This window comes from Molossus molossus, unplaced genomic scaffold (genome assembly GCF_014108415.1).
Source record: "Molossus molossus isolate mMolMol1 unplaced genomic scaffold, mMolMol1.p scaffold_m16_p_1, whole genome shotgun sequence".
NCBI lineage: Eukaryota > Metazoa > Chordata > Mammalia > Chiroptera > Molossidae > Molossus > Molossus molossus.
In genome coordinates, this window is record NW_023425344.1 from 194375842 (window position 1) to 194386742 (window position 10901).

Here is a 10901-nt window from a genome sequence, read left to right on the forward strand (position 1 = left end):
CACATATACACATGTATACATACACACACACACATTTGTTTTTTAGGGAGAAGGAGAGAGAGAGAGAAACATCGATGAGAGAGAATATCAATTGGCTGTCTCCTGTATGACCCCAACTGGAGATTTGGCCCATAACCTGGGCATGTGCCCTAACTGGGAATCAAACCAACGACCTTTTGGTGCATGGGTTGATGCTCAACCACTGAGCCACCCAGCCGGGCTCAGAACATATTTTAATGTAATTTATACTAGAATACTTTGATTTTTATAATAGTCCTGCAAGACAGGCAGAACTGATATTATTATTGTCATTTTACTGATTAAGAGACTGAAGTTTAGAGAAGTTAATGATGATCACCCAACTTTCCACACTCACCCAATTGGCAAAAAAACTGGCCAGCAGGAGAGAACAGGGCTAAAGAAAACCCAGCTTTTACCAGCACCTTTTCCTGAGTTAGAATGCATTAAACAGATCTGCTTTTAAACAGCCTTTAAAAGGAACATGCTGGGTCATAAAAACAAAAAACTTCTGCATGTAGGAATAGAATAAGGTCTTTAAATATACTTTCCTGCTTTGATCTGTCCTTTAGTAGGGCATATGTCATATTTTCCTTTTAACCAGTACATATCCATCACCATACACCATCTTACCCAGATGTGTTATGTGTCTAAAATCTGTTCTTATGTTCTAATGTCACCATCGCCCACCTTGTCAAGGCCCCCACTGCCTTAGAATTACATAATTGCTGAGATCCTATCATTGCTCTTTCCACCATATGGGTCCCTCCATCTTCCAGTCAATTCTCCACAACAATGCTAATAAATCTTTCAAAAACACCACTGTTTACACACTGCCAATACCACCCCCAATATTTTTTAATAGCGGTCCTCTGATTTCAGAATAAGATCAAACTCTTCAGCCTGAAATTGAATCTTCTCACAACCTTATCACCAATCTCATTTCCAGCCTTTTCTTGTACCACCCCTCAAAAGAGCCTTCCATTCTGCAAGCTCAGATTCCCCACACATGACACATGTGTTTCCTTCCCTCTTAGTCATGTCATTTCTCCTGCTTAAAATGTCCTCTCCTTTCTTCACCTTTTGTCTAAACGCTACACTATCTTCAAAGCACAACTCAAAAGCTATGTTCATTCTGAAGTTTTACCATATATATCATCGTTTGGTAATCATTCTTTCCTTTGAACTCCTTTAGCATTTTCTACATGCTACTTGATTATCTTTTAAGGCACATATATTCACTAATAAGCCTTTAATTCATCCCAAACTAAAACCCTTTACCCATTAAATAATAATTCTCTCACTTCCGGTCAAGATGGCGGGTAGGTAAACACGGTATTGCCTCCTCCCGACAACCACATCAAAATTACAACTAAACTACAACATAACCGTCATTCAGAACCGCCTGACATCGAGCCGAGCGGAAGTCCTACAACTATGAAAAGAAAGAAGCAGCCACATCCAGACTGGTAGGAGGGGCGGAGGCACAGAGGGGCTGGTCCCACACCCACGTGTGATGGATGAAAATCAGTAGGGTCACCTCGACTGGGAAGGTCCTCCCTGAGGACTGAGGGGTCCTCGTCCCTCACCAGGTGCCCAGCTCAGGGTTCCAGTGCCAGGAAGAGAAGTCCCCATAACTTCTGACTGGAAAAACCAGCGGGAACTGAGGCTCAGGGAGACTGTTGCTACAGGAGCCTGAGGCAGCTCCTCTTAAAGGGCCCGCACACGGACTTACTTAAACTTGCTCCCTCTGAGCTCCAGCTCGAAGGCAACTTGAGGGGTGCCAGAGACATTCAGGGAAGAACTGAGTTGTTTGGCCTTAGGACAAGGGCCAGAGAGGCAGCTTTCTTCTGGACAGACATGCTGGCGGAGACTGCTGTTTCTTTGGTGAGCCCTTCCCTGGGACTCCAGAAACCTGGCTCACACTGTTTGCCCCACCCTGGTGATTCCTGGAGGCCCTGCCCCATCCAACTGTCGAGCCCAAGCTGTTTCCAAAGGCTTTATCACAGGATTGGCCTATCTTGGATCCTGCTTCAGAGTTTCCTAAAATCTCTCAAACAAGCAGCATCTGGTCTCAGCGAGCCCTATATCTCTCATTACGTGGCCCCAGGCCTGGCACTAGAAGCAACCATCCTTGGTTCATGACTTGGCTTTTCCTGGGCACCTCCAAGCCCAGCACAAGCAGCAGTCATCTGCAGATGACTTTGTAGCTTATGCTGGGTGGCCCTGGATAGAACACAGGCAGTGGCTGACCTTGCCCCAGAGCCAGCACAGCCAGTGGCTACCTCTAGACCACATCGAAACATCACTACCCAAACACCTCCACAAGTGACACACTCAATGAGCAGACTCAGTGGGTACCAGAGCCCTGATAAAGTAAGTCTTGCTCTGTGTGGTGGGCCCCTACATAGCAGATCCTCTAAGGTAGTCAGAGGCCAGTGGTTAGTGGGCACAGCTAGTCCTTGCAGCTGATCAGCCTGAGTAAATCCCTCCCATCGACTTGCCAACAGCAATCAAGACTCAGTTACAACAGAACTATGTACAGTCCACACAGGGGTGCACCTCGAGGGCTGTGGAGATCAGGGAGACTGTGTCACTGAACCCTACAGGACACCTACAACAATAGGCCACCCTACAAAGCCTAGGAGACATAGCAACCCTACCTAATACATAGAAACAATCACAGGGAAGCAGCCAAAATCAGAAGACAAATAAACATGTTCCAAATGAAAGAAAAGAACAAAACTCCAGGAAAAGAACTAAACAAAATGGAGATAAGCAATCAATCAGATGCAGAGTTCAAAACACAGGTAATAAGGTTGCTCAAGGAACTTGGTGAGACATTCAAGGGACTTAAGACATCCAAGGAACTTAGTGAGAACATCAACATCAACAAAGACCACTCAGAAATGAAGGATGCACTAACTGAAATAAAGAATAATTTACAGGGAATCAATAGTAGAGTAGGTAAAATCAAGAAGCAAACCATCAATTTGGAATATAAGGAAGCAGAAAGTACCCAATCAGAACAGCAAAAAGAAAAAAAAGATCCAATAAAATGAGAATGGTGTAAGGAGTCTCTGGGATAACTTCAAGCCTGCCAACATTCACATCATTGGGGTGCCAGAAGGAGAAGTGAGAGAATAAGAAATCAAAAACCTATTTGAAACAATAATGACAGAAAACTTCCCTAACTTGGTGAAGGAATCAGACATACAAGTCCAGGAAGCACAGAGAGTCCCAAACAAGACGAACCCCAAGAAGTCCACACCAAAACACATCATCATCAAAATGCCAAAGGTTAAATACAGAGAGAATCTTAAAAGCAGCAAGAGAAAAGCAGTTTGTAACCTACAAAGGAGCTCCCATAAGACTGTTAGCTGATGTCTCAAAGGAAACTTTGCAGGCCAGAAAGGAGTGGCAAGAGATATTCAAGGTGATGAAAAGCAAAATTACTCTATCCTGCAAAGCTATCATTTATAATTGATGGACATATCAAGAGTTTTCCAGACAAGAAAAAGCTAAAGGAGTTCATCACCACCAAACCAGTATTATAAGAAATGTTGAAGGGTTTTCTTGAAGGAAAAGAAGAACAAAAATATGAACAATAAAATGGCAATTAATACATATCTATCAACAATTGAATCTACAAACAAAATGAGCAACCAAAAGAGAAACAGACTCATAGATACAGATAACTTTTTTTGCTTGCCAGGTGGGTGGGGGCTAGAGGGATGGGTGAAAAAGATGAAGAATTAAGAAGTACAAATCGGTTGTCAGACTGATGAACCTCAAAGGGAAGGGGGGAAGGAGGGAGGGATGAGATAAACCAAAGAACTTCTATGTATATGTGCATAACTAATGGATACTGACAATAGTGTGGGGAAGACAGGAGGAGAGCGGGATTGGGGAGGAGGGAGTCAATGGGGAAAAAAGGGGGGGGGACATCTGTAATACATTCAACAATAAAGATGAGTTAAAAAAAAAAAAAAACAGAATAAATAAATAAATAATATTTCTTTGTGTCCCCCTTCCTTAGCCACTGTGTGTGTATGTTTTAAATCTCTTGTGATTATAATGTGCACAATGGTTGAGAAACTCTGATTTATAGGTTAGTGTGCCCACCCTCAGCTCTAGCTTAATGTATTGCTGAGGCTTAGAATCACTGTTTACCGCACTGTGCCAAAGGTGGTGGCATTCTGCGATATTTTGGTAGCAAGGTTACGTAAATTTTTCAGTGGGGCAGTTGGCTATGTACCTGGCACCTCAAGTTTCTGACATTACCCAAATATACTCTCTCTCTCTCTCTCTCTCTCTCTCTCTCTCTCTCTCTCTCCCTCCCTCCCTCTCATTTTTTGGTATTCATAGCAGTGAGGGGCTCAAGTTCTGTTTTCCAGTTTGTTCTCTGACTCTTGTCCCCTATTTGTCAGGGTTTGGTCCTCAACATGTTTAATTCTACTTTAAAAAAAATTCTGGAATGACTGGGATTTTCATCTTAATAGTCACACTCTGCAGTACATTTCTTTCTGAAGAAGCTGTTTGTGTGTGTGTGTGTGGTGGGGGGAATTGTTGTTTTTGTTTTTTGGTGGCAGTCAGTCTACATCATTCATTGCCCACAAGATGTCAAGTGGCAGGTTATGAACTTAAACTGTATGGGGCTAAGCATTTTAGAAGGCACTACATTTTTGATAGTGGGAAAGTGAACAAATCTTAAGCTTTCTGTTTCAGAATAATGAACTGATTCTTAATTTTTTTTTAGCTGCTGAAATATTTAGAATGTATGATTTTATTCAATGCTCTTCTATCATGGTATGTAACTTGATTTGGATGAGGCGAACTCTAGAGGGGTGAAAGAGACTTACTTAAAATTTTGAAAGTATAATGCTGAAGCCTACTCTCACTCATGTCTGAGATTAAGGCAACACCATATGTGAAGGGAAAGTAGAGAACAAAAAGGAGTGATGAGCAAGGTGCCATTATTTGGATGTTTTATCATTCATTTACTTATTGAGCACCGGCTATCATGTGCATACTAGATACTAAGAGGGTTCAAAAATGAAAGTGCAGGTTGGCTGGTGTGGCTCAGTAGTTGAGCATCAACCCACGCACCAAAGAGGTCACTGGTTCAATTCCTGGTCAGGGCACATGCCCAGGTTGTGGGCCAAATCACCAGTGGGGGGCATGCAGGAGAGAGGAGGTGTTTTCTCTCATTGATGTTTCTATGTCTCTCTTCCTCTCCCTTCCTCTCTCTCTCTAAAATCAATAAAGAAAAAAAAAATTTTAATGAAAGTGCATGGTCCTACATTTAGGAGCTTACTATCTAGTATGAAAGAGACAAAATAAGCAGTTAACAAAGTAAAATTAATGCAAAAACAAACAAAAAACTAGAGTGATATGAGAGAGGTAGAAATCAAGAGAAAAAAGATCCACTCCAAGTGTGTGAATCAGCAAAATTTGAGCAAAGTCTCTGACAGCGAATAAGATTTAAACATGTCATTGATGCAGGAAGGTCTATCTAGGATTCAGAAATAGCGTTTACAAAAGGATAGACAGAGTCTGGCTACAATACAATTACTTGGGTGAAGCAGCTAGAGACAAGCACTGATCAGGGGTTTTTCTCACTAGACTAAGGGAACCGTTAATGTTTCTATCCAGATGAGTGTCATAATTAGAGTTATGTTTCAGGTAGATGAATTTGACCACAATGCATTGGTTGAATTGGAATAGGGAAGATAAGAGACAGGGATAATGCAACAGTAGACTGCCTTTTTTTTTTTTTTATCCTTACCTGAGGACATTTTTCCATTTTTTGTTCAGATAGAGTGGGGGAGAGAGAGAGAGAGAGAGAGAAACATCGACGTGAAAAGGACACATCGAGTGGTTGCCTGCCACCCGCACGACCCATCCAGGGATCCAGGGCTGGGGACAAACTGCAACTGAAGTACATGCCTTTAGCGGGAACCAAACTCGGGTCTCTCTGGATTGTAGGCCAATGCTCTAACCGCTGAGCCAAACTGGCCAGGGCATAGACACCTCTTTTTTGTTGTTGTTACAGATGTTTCTCCTTTTTTACCCCATTGACACCCTCCTCCCCATTCCCCCCACCTGGTCCCTGGCTTTGTTGTCCATGTCCATTGGTTATGCATACATGCATATAAGTTCTGTGGTTTATCTCTTCCCTCCCCCTACCCCACCCCTTCTCCTGAGGGTTGTCAGTCTGTACCCTACTTCCACATCTCTGGGTCTACCCTATTCCTCAGAATATATGTACCCCCATGTTCATAGCAGCACTATTTACAATAGCTAAGATCTGGAAACAGCCCAAGTGTCCATCACTAGATGAATGGATAAAAAAGCTGTGGTAGCCCTGGCCGGTTTGGCTCAGCGGTTGGAGCGTCGGCCTGCGGTCCTGAGAGACCCGGGTTCGGTTTCCGCTGGGGGCACGTACCTCGGTTGCAGTTTGTCCCCAGCCCTGGTCGGTTGTGCGGGTGGCAACCACTCGATGTGTCCCTTCACATTGATGTTTCTCTCTCTCTGTTCCTCTCTCTCCCTCCCACTCTACCTGAACAAAAAATGGAAAAATGTCCTCGGGTGAGGATTAAAAAAAAAAAAAAAAAGCTGTGGTACATATACACAATGGAGTACTATGCTGCTGTAAGAAGGACAGATCTCTTATCCTTTGAGACGACATGGAGGGACCTGGAAAGTATTATCCTAAGTGAAACAAGCCAAACAGAGAAAGACAAGTATCATATGATCTCACTTATTTGTGGAATATAATGAACATAGACCACCTTTTAAAGTTCACATCCTTACTCTTACCTGAATGACAGCTTGATAGAGTGGAAAAATCACTAGATTTGCAGTTAGAAAGCGTTCTCTGGCCCTCAGTTTCTTTTTCTAAGTGAAATTAATACCTATCTTGTAGAATTACTTTGGTAAATGAGATAAGCCCCAAAACACAATGCCTTGCACGTCAGTGCTCAAAGAATGTTTGTTTCCCTCCTTTTCTGCCTAATTCAGATTTTCAAGGTGTTTATTTCCAGAACTGTCTGTTAAGATTGCTTGAGTTAGTGAACACCCACATGGCTCATGTCCATATTTTAGATGATGCTAAAGTCTGTGACACAGAAGGCAACATTACACCACATTTGCATTAGTGAGAAGAAAATTACAATCAGGAAATGAACAGGTACTTTGAGTTCTCAAGACAGTCTGAGTTTAGTCAGCATTCATTTAACTGACATTTATTGAGCCCTTGTGTAGGTCTGTGACTACGCAAGGAGATGCAAAGTAGGTACAACTCAGTCCTGCTCTGAAGAAGTTCATAGTTAAGTATCAGAGACATATCAATACACAGATAATTTTAAAGGTTCGTGATAAGTGCCAGGAATTTATGCGATGTATTACGGAAACACAAAAGAAGGCCGAACTGTTCCAGTTTGCAGAGGTAATGTAAAGCTTCACAGGGAAGCAATCCCTTCAGATGGATCTGGGAGTGTGGTAGTTCATGTGCTACACACGAGGAAGAACATCCCAGGCAGGGGAAATAGACTGTAAAAATATAAAGAGGAGAGGGATTGCATTTGGCTGCATTTAACTGATAATAAAAAATAACAGCGGTTTAAACACAGGTGAAATTTATTTCTTTTTCCTTCAAACTAGGAAATGCTCGCATTGGTTTAGTGATTCAAGGATGTCAGGTCCTAGGTCTCCAAGATTCTTTTGCCATATATTCCAAAGGAAGCTGAGAAATAAAGGTTTTCTTTCTTTATTTTACCCCTTTTAAGCTGGGCACAAAATTAAAATTCTGTTAAAAAGGGAGAAAGGCAACTAATGGTCTTTGCTATAGCATTTTTAGGGGATTGCAAATGGTGTAGCACTTCAGAGAGGACCCATCGAGGAGGCTAGAAAGGCAAGCAGAATGGAACCAAGAGAAGAACTAAAAGCTTATTTATACAACTTTTTTTCCATGGGAAAATATGTCCAAAGTTCCATGATGAGATATTAGGAACATGTGCCTGGTTACAGCCACAGCAGTAGGAAAGTTCTTTATTCCCATCACACTTTGGCCGGTCCATTGATCAGAAACCTCCCAGATCCTATAAATGTCACCAAGGGCAGAGTTCCAGCAGGAAATACTGCTGGTTTTATGTGTGCTGCACAAGATTCATTTCTCTCCTGTGCTCTGTTAATGATAAAAGTCACCACTGCCAATAAGATTCCTTCTTTTTTTTTTTTTGGCCCCTCTATTCCTTTCTTCTTTTTGCTGGGAATTTACTCCAGTGTGTGGCCCAGTGACTTCATTTCTTCTCCCTCTTAATGACCTTTCAACAAGATTCCACACCCCTGACTAAATGCCGGGCAGAGTCATATCTAAGCGCCAGGGTTTCTGAGACTTAATTTTGTTTTTATATTTTTCAACTTTCCATCCTTCTGTCGCACTGATGCGGGTCCTCTGCCCCTCTTCCTGGGAGCTGTCAGCAGTTGTCTTTTGGCACGCTCCCCTCCCCCCCTTGACTCCGGCCTTTCCTGAGCACACTTGTCCGTTCTTGCAGAAAGAGAGGTTCGGGAAGTGTTTAGTGACCTGTAGGGTTAAGTGCTTTCTAATATCTAACTGAAGCCCTCCTGCTACCGAATTAAACCCATATCTTATATTGTTGATATAAATAATGTCTTGATGATTCTTTTTCTCATCTCAAAAATAATACCTGATTAATTGTAAAATAAATAAATAAATAAATAAATAAAAATTAAAAAAAAAAAACTTTAAAAATACAGATCAACCAAAAAAGAACTGGGACTCACCCATAATCCAACCATCCAAAAATGCCCACAACTAACACTTTGGTACATGCTCTTTCTTGTCAGTCTTTCTGCTATGCATATAGATTGTGTACAGTTTTTTTTCTCACTTGCGAGCATTTAATGAACATCCCTCTGTGTGACTTCAAGCTACCAGGACATAGTCCCTCCTCCCCCAAACACCCTTAATCTTCTCCTCAGCTCATCTGCTGAAGACCTTGGCCTTCACAACGACAGCTGCTTTGGGAGCTTTCCCTTCCCAGAACTTGGTAGTCACCTGATCGCACCACATCAGTGTTAGGGGCAGCTCCAGTCTTGTTTTGGGCAGCATTTACCCATGTCTGCTCACTGGCCAAGGTCCTCAGTTTATCAAGGTTGACAGCTGGGCAGAAACCCTGGTTCCTCTTTAAGTGGTAATCCTCATACCAACTGTCCCAAAGTAACCTGGGTGATATTTGTCAAAGTTGATCCTGTGACGATGCAAGCTCTCAGCATTACCTCGGCTTCCTGAGTGCTTCCCATGCTTGCCCATGTGGCTGTGGAGGTGGCTCACGTGGCCCTGAAGTTTCCGGCTTTTCCTCAGTCTGGATGGCATGTCAGTGGCTAAGATGCAAAAGGGAGGCCTCTGTGAGGTCTCACCTGTGTAGATTTTCTTTTTTATCCTCACGCGAGGACATTTTTGCACTTATCTTCAGATGGAGCAGGAGGGAGAGAGGCAGGAAGAAAGAGAGAGAGAGAGAGAGACATCGATGTGAGAGAGACACATCGAGTGGCCACCAGCCACATGACCCCAACCAGGGCCGGAGACAAACCGCAACTGAGGTACGTGCCCTTAGTGGAAACTGAACCCAGATCTCTGGTTCCGCAGGCCGACGCACTAACCATTGAGCCAAACCAGCCAGGGCTAAATTTTTTGATGGTATCATTCAGCACATGTTACTTTGAACTAATGAACTCTTCTCTCAATGTGCACACATATTTCCCCCGCTCTGGGAATTATATATCACTTTTTACTACGTCATCACTTAGTGTTTACAACAAGGGGGGTATTGGTCAAGATGCTGGCTAGGTAAATGGGGTATTCACATCCTCCCACAACCACATCAAAATTACAACTAAACCACAGAACAACCATCATTCAGAACTGCTTGAAATCTAGCTGAACAGAAGTCCTATAACTAAGGATATAAGAAGAAGCCACATAGAGACTGGTAGGAGGGGTGAAGACACAGAATGGGCTGGTCCCGCACCTATGTGTATTGGATAAAAATCAGGAGGGCTATCTCAGCTGTGGAGGTCCCACCTGAAGAGTGAGGGGTTCCACCGTGCCCCAAGCCCAGGTCCTAGTGCCAGGAAGAGAAGTCCTCACAAATTCTGGTTATAAAAACAGTGGGAATTGTGGCTGACGAAGGCGAGGGCTGCTGCCCCGTGCAGTCCTCTTCACAGGCTTGCACACGGGCTGACTTGGATTAAAAATATTAATAACAAAATGGCAATAAATACATATCTACTGACAATTACTTTAAATGCACATGGATTAAATGCTCCAATAAAAACACATATGGAGCCTGAATAAATAACAAAACAAGACACTTACATATGCTGTCTACAAGAGACTCACTTCAGATCAAAAGACACACACAAACTGAAAGTAAAGGGTTGGAAAAAGATATTTCATGAAAAGGAACACAAACAAACAAACAAAAATCTGGGGTAGCAATACTGATACCAGACAAAATGGACTTTAAAACAAAGACAATAACAAGAGATAAAGAAGGACCCAACAGTTCCACTTCTGGGTATTTATCCATAAAAAACTAAAACACTAAATTGAAAAGACATAACATCTATATGTTTAATGCAGCATTATTTGCAAAAGCCAAAATAAGGAAGCAAACTAAGTGTCCATCAAAAGATAAATAAAGAAAGAAGTGATGCATATATACAATAGAATAGGACTCAGCCATAAAAAAAACAAAAAAACAAAAACAACAACAAAAAAAACATTGAAATCTTGCTATCTGCAACAATGTGGATGGCCCTAGAGGTTATTGTGATGAGTGAAATAAGTCAGACAG

General features: G+C 42.3%; 1 pseudogene; it reads right to left on the reverse strand.

Annotated features, from left to right (window-relative positions):
- Positions 1-8968: 8968 nt before the first annotated feature.
- LOC118616117 lies at positions 8969-9418 on the reverse strand (annotated as a pseudogene).
- Between the last annotated feature and the right edge of the window lie 1483 nt (positions 9419-10901).